We start from the raw sequence: 13,124 nt of genomic DNA, 5'->3' as shown, positions 1-13,124 counted from the left end.
CTTCAGTCCATTCAACAGCTTTTGGAATCTATTGAATGTGTCATTTAAAGATTCATTTTCTTCAAAATGAAAATACTCATACTGTTGAATGAGAAGCTGCATTTTGTTTTCTTTTACTTGTTCTGTACCTTCATACAGTAGCTGAACTGTGTCCCAAACCTCTTTGGCAGTTGTGCAATTTATCACATTATCAAATATATCCTTGTCAAGACCATTAAACAAAATGTTCATAGCCTTCTTATCCTTGTGGACTTCTTCTGTGTCTTCCATTGTCCATTCTGCTCTAGGTTTTGGAATGGATTGACCAACAGCAATTGTGGCCGTAGCAACTGTGGCTACTTTGTGGGGAATGTGAGGACCATTTTCAATGCAGTTTACATAACCTTCATCTTGGGAGAGTAGATGAAGGTGCATTTTCACCTTCCAATGGTGATAACTGTCTTTGTCAAGAACTGGGATTTTTACTCCAATATCCTTCTTACTCATTTTTGTTAGTTTCCAAGACCTTTAAACTCTTTGTGTGTCAAGAGCTTGCTCTGATACCAATTGTTATTCCTAGTGGACTAACAATGAGATTTACAGAAGGGGGGTTGAATGTAAATCTCAAAACTTTTTCAAGTTTTGAGCAGTTTTAAAGGCTTTGTGTTCAAGATAAACAAGTGTGTGAATTGCTTTAAGCTAATACAGACAGATATATATTCAAGCACTAATGTAAAGAACACAACAGACCTTAAAAACTTTTCTGGTGGATTGTTGTTCCACCAGAGATGGTATTTCAGAAAATCTGTGATTCAAGATGTTGATCACAGCTGCATCCTAGTACAAACTAGATAATTTTTCTCTCAAGATTTTTCTAAACAGCACTGGAAAAATTCTTGTCTAATTACTAGATGCTACTTGGTTTATATATCACCAAGTGTACAAGTGAAGACAAAGATAAAAATACAATAATAAAATAAGTTCTCCACTTGTTTCTTCTCCATATCACTCAAGTACTTTGTTGACTATTGCCTCTTTGTACTAGAGTAGAACGGCTGCTTTTTCTGATGTTCCTGAAATTAGGCTTCCACATTTCAGTTATCTCTGACAACCCATGTGCCTCTGTCTGCTGTTACAACTACCACTTATCAACTGCTATTTAACAGAACATCAGTTGAAGCCTTCATCCGTTGATGGCTTTATCCGTTGATGTGTTAGGAGTTGAAGCTCTATCCGTTGAAGCTTTAGAGACATCCGTTGAAGCTTTGTTTCTCATCCGTTGAAGGTCTTTAAGACATCCGTTGATACCACTTCATTTATACAAAATTACAAGGCATGAAATATTTACAATTGGCCTTCCTATTTGCATATCTTCTAGTAGTCAACATGACTTATATTTTCTCTCAACTTCTAAGAATTATATCTTAAATACAGAGACTGAAATATGCTACAACACTAGACTTATTTCTAAGTAAAGCTGCAGCATCAACGGATAGCCAAAGTGGTCTTATCCGTTGAGGCTACAAACACTAAACTTCTACTTAAGTGTTTTGTTAAATATATCATCAAACTAATGCACATATATTCCTAACACAAGTTTTGGTGTTCCCTTGTGATATCTGAAAAATTCTCTTAATAGCTACCAAATGAGATTCTTTAGGATCAGCCTGAAATCTAGCACAAAGACAAGTAGAAAATATTATATATGGCCTACTAGCTGTTAAGTACAGAAGTGAGCCAACCATGCCCCTATAGCTTGAAATATCCACAGACTTTTCAGTATTATTCAATTCAAGCTTAGTTGCAGTGGCCATGGGAGTTTTTGCAGATGTGCAATCCATTAGTTCAAACTTCTTTAAAAGATCATGAATATATTTAGTTTGACTAATAAATATTCCATCACTAACTTTCTTAACTTGCAAACCAAGAAAGTAAGTTAGTTCTCCCATCATGCTCATTTCATACTTACTTTGCATCAATTTGGCAAACTTTTTGCAAAGTTTTTCATCTGTAGAGCCAAATATAATATCATCTACATAAATTTGAATAAGTATACTAGAGTCATTAACATTTCTAAACAATAAAGTTTATCAACAGTACCTCTTTTGAAGTGATTTTCCAAAAGAAACTTTGATAAAGTGTCATACTAGGCTCTAGGTGCTTACTTTAGTCCATAAAGTGCTTTCAAAAGATAATAGACATGATTTGGGAAATTTGGATCTTCAAAACCAGGAGGCTGACTAACATAGACTTCCTCCTCCAAATCTCCATTCAGAAAAGCACTTTTGACATCCATTTGATAGACCTTGAAATTGGCATGAGCTGCATAGGCCAAGAAATTTCTGATGGCTTCAGCTCTTACAACAGGAGCAAAAGTTTCATCAAAATCTATTCATTCTTGTTGACAATAGCCCATAGCAACCAATCTAGCTTTGTTCCTTACTACTATGTCATTTTCATCCATCTTGTTTCTGAATACCCATTTGGTGTCAATTGGATTCTTTCCTTTAGGATTGGGTACCAGCTTCCATACTTTATTCCTTTTAAATTGGTTTAGCTCCTCCTGCATAGCTAAAATCCAATCAGGATCCAACAAAGCTTCTTCTACCTTCCTTGGTTCTTCCTTAGATAGAAAGCTGCTGTATAGACATTCTTCTTGAGTTGCTCTCCTAGTTTGAACTCTAGAAGACATATCACCAATGATGAGCTCAAAGGGGTGATCTTTTGTCCATTTTCTTTGTTGAGGTAGATTAGCTTTAGATAAAGAGGCATCATTGTTGTCTTGATGAGTGACTGAGTTTTGATTATTAGAAACTCCCCCTGAGTTTGTGGATCTTTAATTTGAGAAAGGAGAATTTTCTGTAAGTGATCTATTCTAACTTTTAGCTTCTTTTGATGACCCGATGGATGGTGCACTTTGTGTTCCGACGGATGAGGCTGATTGTCTCCCGACGGATAAGGCAGATTATCTCCCGACGGATAAGGCAGATTGTCTCCCGACGGATGAAGCATTTTGCAACTCAACAGATGTTTAATTTTGTGCTTCATTTCTAGTAGATTTTTCTGTATTATCCTTTGCCATTGTTTCCTGATCATTTTCATCATCACTATCATCACTAACCATCTCCATATTATCAAATTTGAGACTTTCATGAGAATCTTCATCTTGCAGTCCTTCAATCTTTTTATCATCAAACACAACATGTATTGATTCCATAACAATGTTGGTTCTTAGATTGTAGACTCTATATGCTTTTCACACAGCATATCCAACAAAAATTCCTTCATCTTCTTTAGCATCAAACTTCCCATGATGATCAGTCTGATTTCTTAAGATATAACATTTGCAGCCAAAGACATGAAGAAAATTTAGAGTTGGCTTCTTATTCTTGAACAATTGGTAGGGTGTCATACACTTTGCTTGATTAATCAAAGAAATGTTCTGAGTGTAGCAGGAAATATTATGTTGGTAACTTTGATTCTTCAAGCATTATCCTTGCAGCTTCAATAAGAGATCTGTTCTTTCTTTCCACTACTCCATTTGGTTGTGGAGTTCTTGCTGCAGAAAACTCATGCATTATCCCATTCTCTTCACAAAATGATTTTATCACAGAATTCTTGAACTCAGTTCCATTGTCACTCCTGATTCTCCTTACTTTAAAATCAGGATGATTGTTGACTTGCCTTATGTGATTAATAATGATTTCACTAGCCTCATCTTTAGACTTTAGGAAATATGTTCAAGAGAACTTTGAGAAATCATCTCCAATTACTAGGCAAAATCTTTTCCTTGAGATGGACAACACATTAACTGGCCCAAACAAATCCATGTGAAGCAATTGCAAAGGTTCTTCAATTATTGAATCAAGCTTTTTTCTGAATGATGCTTTAATCTGCTTTCCCTTTTGGCAGGCATCACACAGTCCATCCTTAAAAAACTCCACTTGAGGAATACCTCTAACCAGTTCTTTCTTGACAAGCTCATTCATGGTCTTGAAGTTTAGATGGGACAGCTTTTTGTGCCATAGCCAACTTTCATCTTGACTTACTTTACTGAGAAGACAAGTAACAGATTCTGTATTTGATGAGTTGAAGTCATCTAGATACACATTTCCTCTTCTCACACCAGTGAGAACCACTTTGTTTCTCCTTTTGTTTGTCACAACACATGCTTCTGAGTTGAAGGTTACTGAATTGCCCTTATCACAAAGCTGGTTGATACTCAACAAGTTGTGCTTGAGACCATCCACTAGGGAAACCTCTTCAATGATGACATTATCTTTTGAAATCAAGCTATATCCCATAGTATAACCTTTGATGTCATCTCCAAAAGTAATATTTGGGCCAGCTCTCTCGTTGAACTCTGTGAGCAGGGTAGAATCTCCAGTCATGTGCCTTGAACAACCACTATCCAGGTACCAAAGATTCTTTTTGTTTCCCTGCACACATCAAAACCAAATCAAGTTGATTTTGGTACCCAAATTTCCTTGGGTCCTGCCTTGTTAGCTTTCTTCTTTGGTTTCTTAGGTTTGATCTCATTTGACTTGGGAATATCTGATTCATCCTTAGTCATTTGAGTTGGACCTTTGAACCCAGTCATTAAAACAGAATTATCATGCACACTTTGATTAACAGGAAAAGGCATGCTATTTGCAAATATGTTATTCCAGTAAGGTATGCTAAATGGCATTTGAGGCATACTAAATACAACATAATAAGGATTAGGTGCAAATAGTATATTAGCAAATTGTGCATTCATATTCTGAGCAGACATAGCATTCATAGGCATAGAAGGCATGGCAGTCATTTTGGAAAAAGAAGAGGGTACAGACATAGGAGTAGGCATGGAAATTTTGTAATTAATAGACAAGTGATTAATACTACCACACTTAACACAGCTTTTTCTTGGAGCATATTTATCAGGTGTGTAGTTGTTATGTTAGTTAATCCCTACTTTCCCATTTCTATTGTTTTCCTTTTAGCTTCTGTTTTAATCTCAATCTTCTCCAATCTGTCATTCAATTTCTTGATAGACATATGACCAACATTAACTTTCTTCTCCTTCATCACTTGACTTGATTCTCCTGGAACAAAGTTTTTGGAAACTGATCCATATTTCTCATTCAGCTTGGCAAGTTTGGCTTTGCTCACAGGTTTGCTTACAGCCGACGATTGAGGATTTGTGTCACTCGACGGATAATCCTTTTGATTATCCGACGGATGATTCTCATCATCCGTCGAGTCCACATCTGTTAGCAATCCTTCAACCAAATTGGATTCCAGCTTCTCCTTACTCTTTTTCCAGGCTGCATCACAAAATGACTCAATACCTTGAACTTTAGTGATTTGAGCATGAACATCTCTGGATGATTTCCATGCCTTAATCACCTCTTGTTCTCGTTTAAGTTACTTCTTCAAAATCTCTTCTTTCTTCAAGGACTCAGTTAATTCATCCTTAGCAATCTTACACTCAATTCTCAATTTTTCAAATTCAATAAACTGAGATTCTAGCACATTATTCCTCTCACTTAAAAATAAATTATTTTCTTTAATTTTAGCATTTTCTTTAGTGAATGACTTAAGTGTAACACGCAAGTGATATAATTCTGTAGACATGTCATTAATTGCATCATTACACTCAGCTTTAGATAAATGTGCTAGGTTAGTGGTGATTACCATATTACTTGAAGAACTAGTTTCTGTTTTATCAGACTTGGCCATTAGGGCTAGATTGACATAGCTGGTATCCTCATCTTCATTCAAACCATCAGCTGCCCAGTCATTTTCCTGTGTAATGAAAGCCATTTCCTTTGGCTTGAGCAACTCAAAATACTTCTATTTATAATCAACAGGCTCAAGCTTCTTTTTGCTGGAATCTGACTTTCTACACTCACTGGCAAAGTGCCCTGCCAAGCCACATTTGAAACATTTGAATTTAGATTTATCCACCATGTTTCTATTTGGTTTGGCTACTCCGAAGTTCTTTTTAAACTTGAGCTTGGAAAATCTTCTAGAAAGAAAAGCTAAATGCTCATCAATATCATCCATGTCATCTTGGCTCAAATTGTCTTCATTTTCAGCTACCAGCCCTTATTCCTTGTTCTCACAGGCTTTTGAAGTAGACTCAACAGCTTCTACCTTCATCTCTTTCTCTTTTTCTAACTCGGAAACCAGTGCTATGGACCCTCCTTTCTTCCTTCATTTCTCCGTCCTCTCATCTTGCTCTATTTCAAGCTCATAAGTTTTCAGGATGCCATACAGTCTCTCCAAAGTAAACTCCTTGTAATCTTGAGAGTTTCTCAATGAGACTATCATTGGTTTCCATTCATTTGGAAGAGATCTAAGGAACTTGAGATTGGAGTATTTTGTTTGATAGACTCTTCCATGCAACTTCAGAGCATTTAGTAGTGTGACGCCCTCCAAACCCGGGTTAGAAGTTTGGGGCTCACAACACACACCATAATATTTAAACCTGTATATAAAGTATTATATGCATTGACCCTTCTTTACACAACCACGGATCACAATAGGTTAAAGTATGAGAACAAGCCATAATCTTAACTTTTATTACATTGTACCAAATCCCAACTAATTCAACTTATACTGGCTAATAATATCGAACTTACAATCTTACACAACTCATCTAATAAAAAGCTCCTGCTAGCTCGATCCAACTTAACCGGGAATCCTAGCTCGCACGTTGGACTGAGAATCTTTGTTATCAATAAATTTTCGTTTTCAACTGTTGAAAACATAAAAAATTTTACAAGAGTGAGCTAACTAGCTCAGCAAGTCATAATAGCACAATTGAGGTTAAACAATAATCAATTGAAGTGATTCAGAATAATCAAGTTTATGAATAAGCAATGATTAGAATTGGATATTAACTTTTCATTTTAAAAACCAAGGTTAGGCTGCTGATCAGTCACGCACTAACCCCGAGCAAGGCTCCCAACTTTACTCTATATACTGGATCCAAGGCACACATTGGCCTATTATGACCACGAATCTGGTCTGACCACGAATCTGGTCTGACCACGAATGTGGTCCACACTTATAAAACCATCCAATTCTAAAATAATTCAATATGAAAACTAATGTAAACCAATAAGTTGAATCATAAACAATATTTATCTTGAAGCATAGGGTGATTCATAACACCATGAAGGCATAACAGGGAATTCAAAAAGATTGGCTTTCAATTAAGGAAAGAATCAGAAAGTAGAAGACCAAGGGTTTAAGGGTTCCAAGAATTGGTCTTCTGTTAAACAAGGAATAAGGGTTGGTATGTTAAGAAATTCAATATCAGAATCAGTATGTGGTAGATATATATTTGTCGAGTAGTATCTTATGTGTATGGCTCGTATCTGGGAGTTCAATAAGCAAAGATTTATGAAGAATAAGGTTTATGGCTCAAGATCAATAAGAATCAGGGTTCAAGGTTAAATAGTTTAAAGCACTTGCAATATAAAATAGGAGTTATTTTGAATAATAGCGACATGTTATGAAACAGTTCAACAATATTTGCAATATATCTTGAAGTAAAGTTCAGAAGTACTTGCCTTATTACTTGTACTCATCTAACAGTTTTACTCATCAACCTCTTTCATTCCCTTTCTATGCTTTGCTTCTATTTATCATTCACTAGCCTTCTTTTTCTACGCTTCGATTCTATTTATGGATCACTGGTTTCATTTTCTATGCCTTGTTGACTCTGCTAGGCATCACAAGTATCTATCAATTATTCATACTCATATTATTCTAATCGTCACATAGACGTCATAAACTTTTATCTACCCTTCGTTTCACCCAAATCCGATTTACGGATTGAAAGTTATGACTAAAACAGTCAAACTACAACCACATAGACATATAACGCATCAATCAGTGAACACGTAGCACGTAACACGTAAGGTATTCGATCAAAATAATTTTTCAAAGAAGATTCGGGGTTAAAATAATTTTCCAAATATTTATTACGAATTTTTGAATATTTTTTGGAATTAAAACGAGACTCCGAATCATTTTATAATTAAATAATAGGGTTCGAACACCCGAATCTGACTTTAAAATAATTTTATAATAATTATCGAGCCTTGAAAATAATTTAAAATAATATTTTAAAGCTCGAAACTATTTTTCGGAATTTTTTAGATCGATTTTAAATAATTAAAATTAATTATTAAATCAATTAAAATTAACTAATAATTAATTAAATTAATTAATCAATTAATTATAAATTAATCGATTAATTAAAATAATTAAAAACTAATTAAAATTAATTAATAAAATAATTTCGATTTATTTTTAAATAAATAAATAATTAAAATAATTTTCTAAATTTAAAATAATTAAATACACAATTTTTCTGATTTTTAAAATAATAAAAATATCATTTTTAAAATAAAGTAAACAGAAATCCTGTTTTTGTACGTTTTTAAAACAAAAGTAAGAAATTTGTAAGTTTATTGAAACATTGGTGGCTCGAGTGTATAAACAGATTTTGTAACACATTTCTGAGAATTTATGGGTCAAAACTAGGTTAATCCTGTTAGTGTAGGTGCCCTAGAGGCAATACATTATTCTTTTATAATGTTTATGTCAGTTGATCATTCAATAAATATATTTATTATGACCTTAATTACTGTGATATTTTGTTAGCATAATAAATGTCCTTAGAATCATGATACAAATTGTATTGTTTAAGTACATGACTTGAACTTGAGATTATATAATATATCATATTCTTAAAGGTCCCTAGTCGAGTATTATTATATAGGACAATAATAATACATAGATAGACTAGTATGTTGTTTGACAAGATAGCCACATCTCATTGGTTATAAGTATGGGGATACTAAAGTCAATACATAGGTACATGTGAGAGTACATGGTACTGGACAGACCCACAGTGAGATTCTTCATGTTTAATAAAGTCATAAGAAAGACTCACAGTGATAATGGTGTAACGATCCTTTGACTTGAAATCATTATATTTCTATACGAGGATTAATATACTTTGACTACATTAAAAGTTACTTTTGATCGGGTGATGATAAAAGTGGACATCGGGTATATCATGAGTCGTATGAGAAATATGAATGATAGATAAAGGATTTAACCCTCCTATAATTAGGAGAGATATTATTGGCCTCTTGATTGAGTGAGATTATAAAAGTATGGTCATGCTCAAATAATGATTTGTCTCGATAATCTACTCATGGATCAAGTAAACCCGGATTAAATGTTGAAGAGGATGACTAAATACATGCCTCGAGTTTAATCTATAATATGTATGGTTAAAGGGATTATATTACACGAAAAACATTAATCACGAAAGGTTTTATCTAATCACGATTTAATTATTGTTTAATTGGGTAACAATGATGTATTACTAGATACCGCTCATTGTTTATAATTTTATTAGAGAATAAAATTATTGCCAATTAAATAATAGCCTATAGGGTCGCACAAATAGAGCACTTAATTGAATAGTTAATTTAAATTATGGATTTAAATTAATTGATGATTATTTGAATTTTATTATAATTAAGTAAGACTTAATTGAGATAATATAAATTCGAATTAAAAGGAATGTTTTTTGCCCATAATAATTAAGTATGACTTGGTTATTAATTAAATAATAGAAATTCGTTTTTATTATTTAATCCAATACCTACTAGGGTTGGGCTCTGCTGTTATGGGCCTTTTTAATCAGCCATTATAAATACATAATGATAGGTTAAAGAGGCTTGTACATTTTTGAGAAAACCCTAGCAGCAAAGAGAGGCAGAGGCAATTCAGATCGTCAAGAAGGAGGCTAGTACATCCATTCCGTAGTCAAGTTCGTGAGACGTTCTTGAAGGTGCTCGTGTGGATACCATAGAGGTGTTTCTCCGAGAGGTAGACACAAAGCGTGATAGCTAGGATCTCCGTTGAGTTCGTGAAAGTTAAGCACTTGAAAGGTATGATTCGTTATCTCCATAATCTGCCCATAATTATACATGGATCCTGTTTTTGGGTTTCAAATTTTTGTTTTATTTACGTTTATCCGCTGCGTTTTATGCCTTCGAAACCTAACAATGGCATCAGAGCTACGTGTATAAGGGGCTGATTTGGTTACGTGTTTACTGTATTTTTACAAGTATGCATGTGTGATGAGTCTGCCATGATAACAGTTATGTTATATGAATGATATGATGAATCTGTTAATGATCTATATGATGATACTAGTATGTTTAAGATCTGCCATAACTCATATGTATGCGATCTCTTAAAATATGTATACTGATACATGTTTTTGGTAACTGGAATATGGATCGTGTGTATACTGATACATGCTTCTGGAATAGTATTCTGATACATGTTTTGCTAGTATTCTGATACTTGATTTTGCAAAAACTTTCACCATCGGGGGTCGATCCGCGTGCTTAGGGTTTCGTTTTTAATTTGTGCTTATGACATATGCTTAACTTATTTATTATTCTTGATTGGATCATGATAAGTGATAAATAGTATGTCATCTTTGTATGATCTATCATGTTCTTTAATGGTTACTTGAGCATGGTGCATAGTTATGGCCTTAAGACCTTAGTTGTAATGGTTTATTCTTTTGGTTTGTAATAAATACGACTTGCATGTCGTTTTCTATTTGTAGTTGTTTTATCTCGAATGTAACTCGAGTTCTTTTGTAAGTTCATTAGTATAATTCTTAATGTAACATCCAAGAAGGACAAGGGAAAGAGGAGGCATCCCATGGAGGCCAAGGAGACAATGGAAGCAATAGAGAAGACATATGTAATAGTTATTTTTACACCATAGACTGACCTTGATCTTTTCATTAGCCTGAAAAGATCACATAGGATTGGGCCATAACTATTGCACGTTTACTTTAAGCACTTTTCATATGATGTATAAATAGTATGTGTAGAGTAGAAAATGCATGTTTTAATTAGATTAATGATGCATGTATGTATTAGATACATCACCCATGGCATGCCTTTAAGCAAGATAAAATCTGTAACGACTCAAGATTTAAAATTAACAAACGATCATGAGATTCTTGTGTTTATGAAACACGGAATAAAATACGAATTTTCTTTATTTCTGACATGGGGCGATTTTGTCAACAACGGGTTCATAGAACTTGTAAGGCTGTGGGTTTTAAGCGAGACCGATGTGACTCCTCCACTACCTGGAAATCAAACCATTGACGAGTATTGATTTGAAGTATTTTATTCAAGGAAAAATTGGGAATCTCTTTATGATGGGATCATGATCGTTCTAAATTAAAAATCCCTAAGTAAAAATATTAAGTTTTAATCAGATGCTTTCCAATGAATGAACACTCATTAAATCCTAGATCGATAAGGGGAAGGGCTGTCAGTGGCAGGGGACTCCTATCTATCATGGTGAAATGCGACGAATATAAACGGTTATATTCAGACGTTGTATCATTGGGTCTAACTTAACTGAGTCATCATAATAAGGTAAATATAAACGGTTATATTCAACTATTATGAACTTAGAAGCATAGAGTTTGGTTAAAAATCTATTAGATAGATAAGATCAATTGTTGTTCACCAAATTATCCAAGAATTATATATGATATAATTGACAACTGTTGTCTACCTAAATAATCATGTTTTAAGGATACCAGTGGTTGACTTAGAACATGACGAAATATGGATCTTGGCTCACTAGAAAGATTTATGGGATATACTTTCCGAATTAATAGTTAGGGCTATTAATTTGATAAAAAAAATAGTGGGAGATATATTATGAATATATCATAATCATATGAACATAAAATTTTAACTCAGACAATCTAATGTTTATTTTGCACTTTTATTATTGTAGATACTGAGTAATGGCAAACAACATAAACACACTATCCGTACGTTCAGTCCTTGAGAAGGACAAGCTGACAGGAGGAAACAACTTCCTAGACTGGCAGAGGAATTTGAGGATTGTCCTCAGGCAGGAACGCAAGCTTCATGTCATTGATATTGCTCCTCCAGGCCCCCTTCCTGAGGGTGCTACTGCTGATGAACGAGCAGCACGCACAAGGGATGAGAATGATGCAAATGATGTTGCATGTCTTATGTAGGAAACTATGAGTGCTGAGCTTCAAAGACAGCATGTGCATATGGATGCATATACTATCAATGAGCACTTGCAAAGCATGTTTGCAAGCCAAACTCGTCAAGAAAGGTTCAACACGAGTAATCACTTTTTAATTGCAAACAAGGGGCGAGTGAACCAGTTGGCCCACATGTTCTGAAGATGATTGGTTACATTGAGTATCTTGAAACTTTGGGTTTCCCAATTGGTCCGGAAACTGGTATTGACCTAATCATGAATTCTTTGAACAACAAATTCACTCAGTTTGTTGTGAACTACAATATGAATGAATTTGACAAAACACCTACTGAATTGTTGCATATGTTGAGAACATATGAGACCAACATGAAGACAGCTGAACCTGCTTCCATACTGATGGTGGGAAATAAAGGTAAGGCCAAAGGGAAGGGCAAATGGAAGGGTAAGAAGAAGATTGGATCTGATTCTACACCCAAGCCAAAGTCAGGTCCCAAACAGGCTTTAAAGCCTAAAGGTGGTGTGGCCAAGGGTGAATGTCACTACTGTAAGAAAGATGGTCACTGGAAGAGAAACTGTCCAATTTACTTGGAGGATCTGAAGAAAAAGAAAGCAGTTCAGATTTCTGGATCAGGTATTTATGTTATAGAAGTCAATCTGTCTATTTCTACATCTTGGGTATTTGATACTGGATGTGCTTCTCACATTTGTATAAATGTGCAGGGCCTGCAGAGAAGTAGAACTTTGGCTAAGGGAGAAGTGGACCTAAGAGTAGGCAATGGAGCAAAAGTTACTGCTTTAGCTGTAGGGACTTATTATTTATCTATGCCCTCTGGGCTTGTTTTAGAACTAGAAGATTGTTTTTACGTGCCTGCGATTCGCAGAAACATTATTTCTGTTTCTTGTTTGGACAAGAAAGGTTTTTTGTTTACAATAAAGAACAACAGTTGCTCTTTTGCTTTGAATGATTTAACCTATGGTGTTGCGCGTTTATTTAATGGTTTATATGTTCTTGATTTAGATAACCCTGTCTGTAATATAGAAAA

The sequence above is a fragment of the Apium graveolens genome, chromosome 11 (assembly GCF_009905375.1).
Source record: "Apium graveolens cultivar Ventura chromosome 11, ASM990537v1, whole genome shotgun sequence".
Taxonomy (NCBI): domain Eukaryota; kingdom Viridiplantae; phylum Streptophyta; class Magnoliopsida; order Apiales; family Apiaceae; genus Apium; species Apium graveolens.
The sequence above is the reverse complement of the archived record's forward strand: the minus strand, read 5'-3'. Positions refer to the sequence as shown.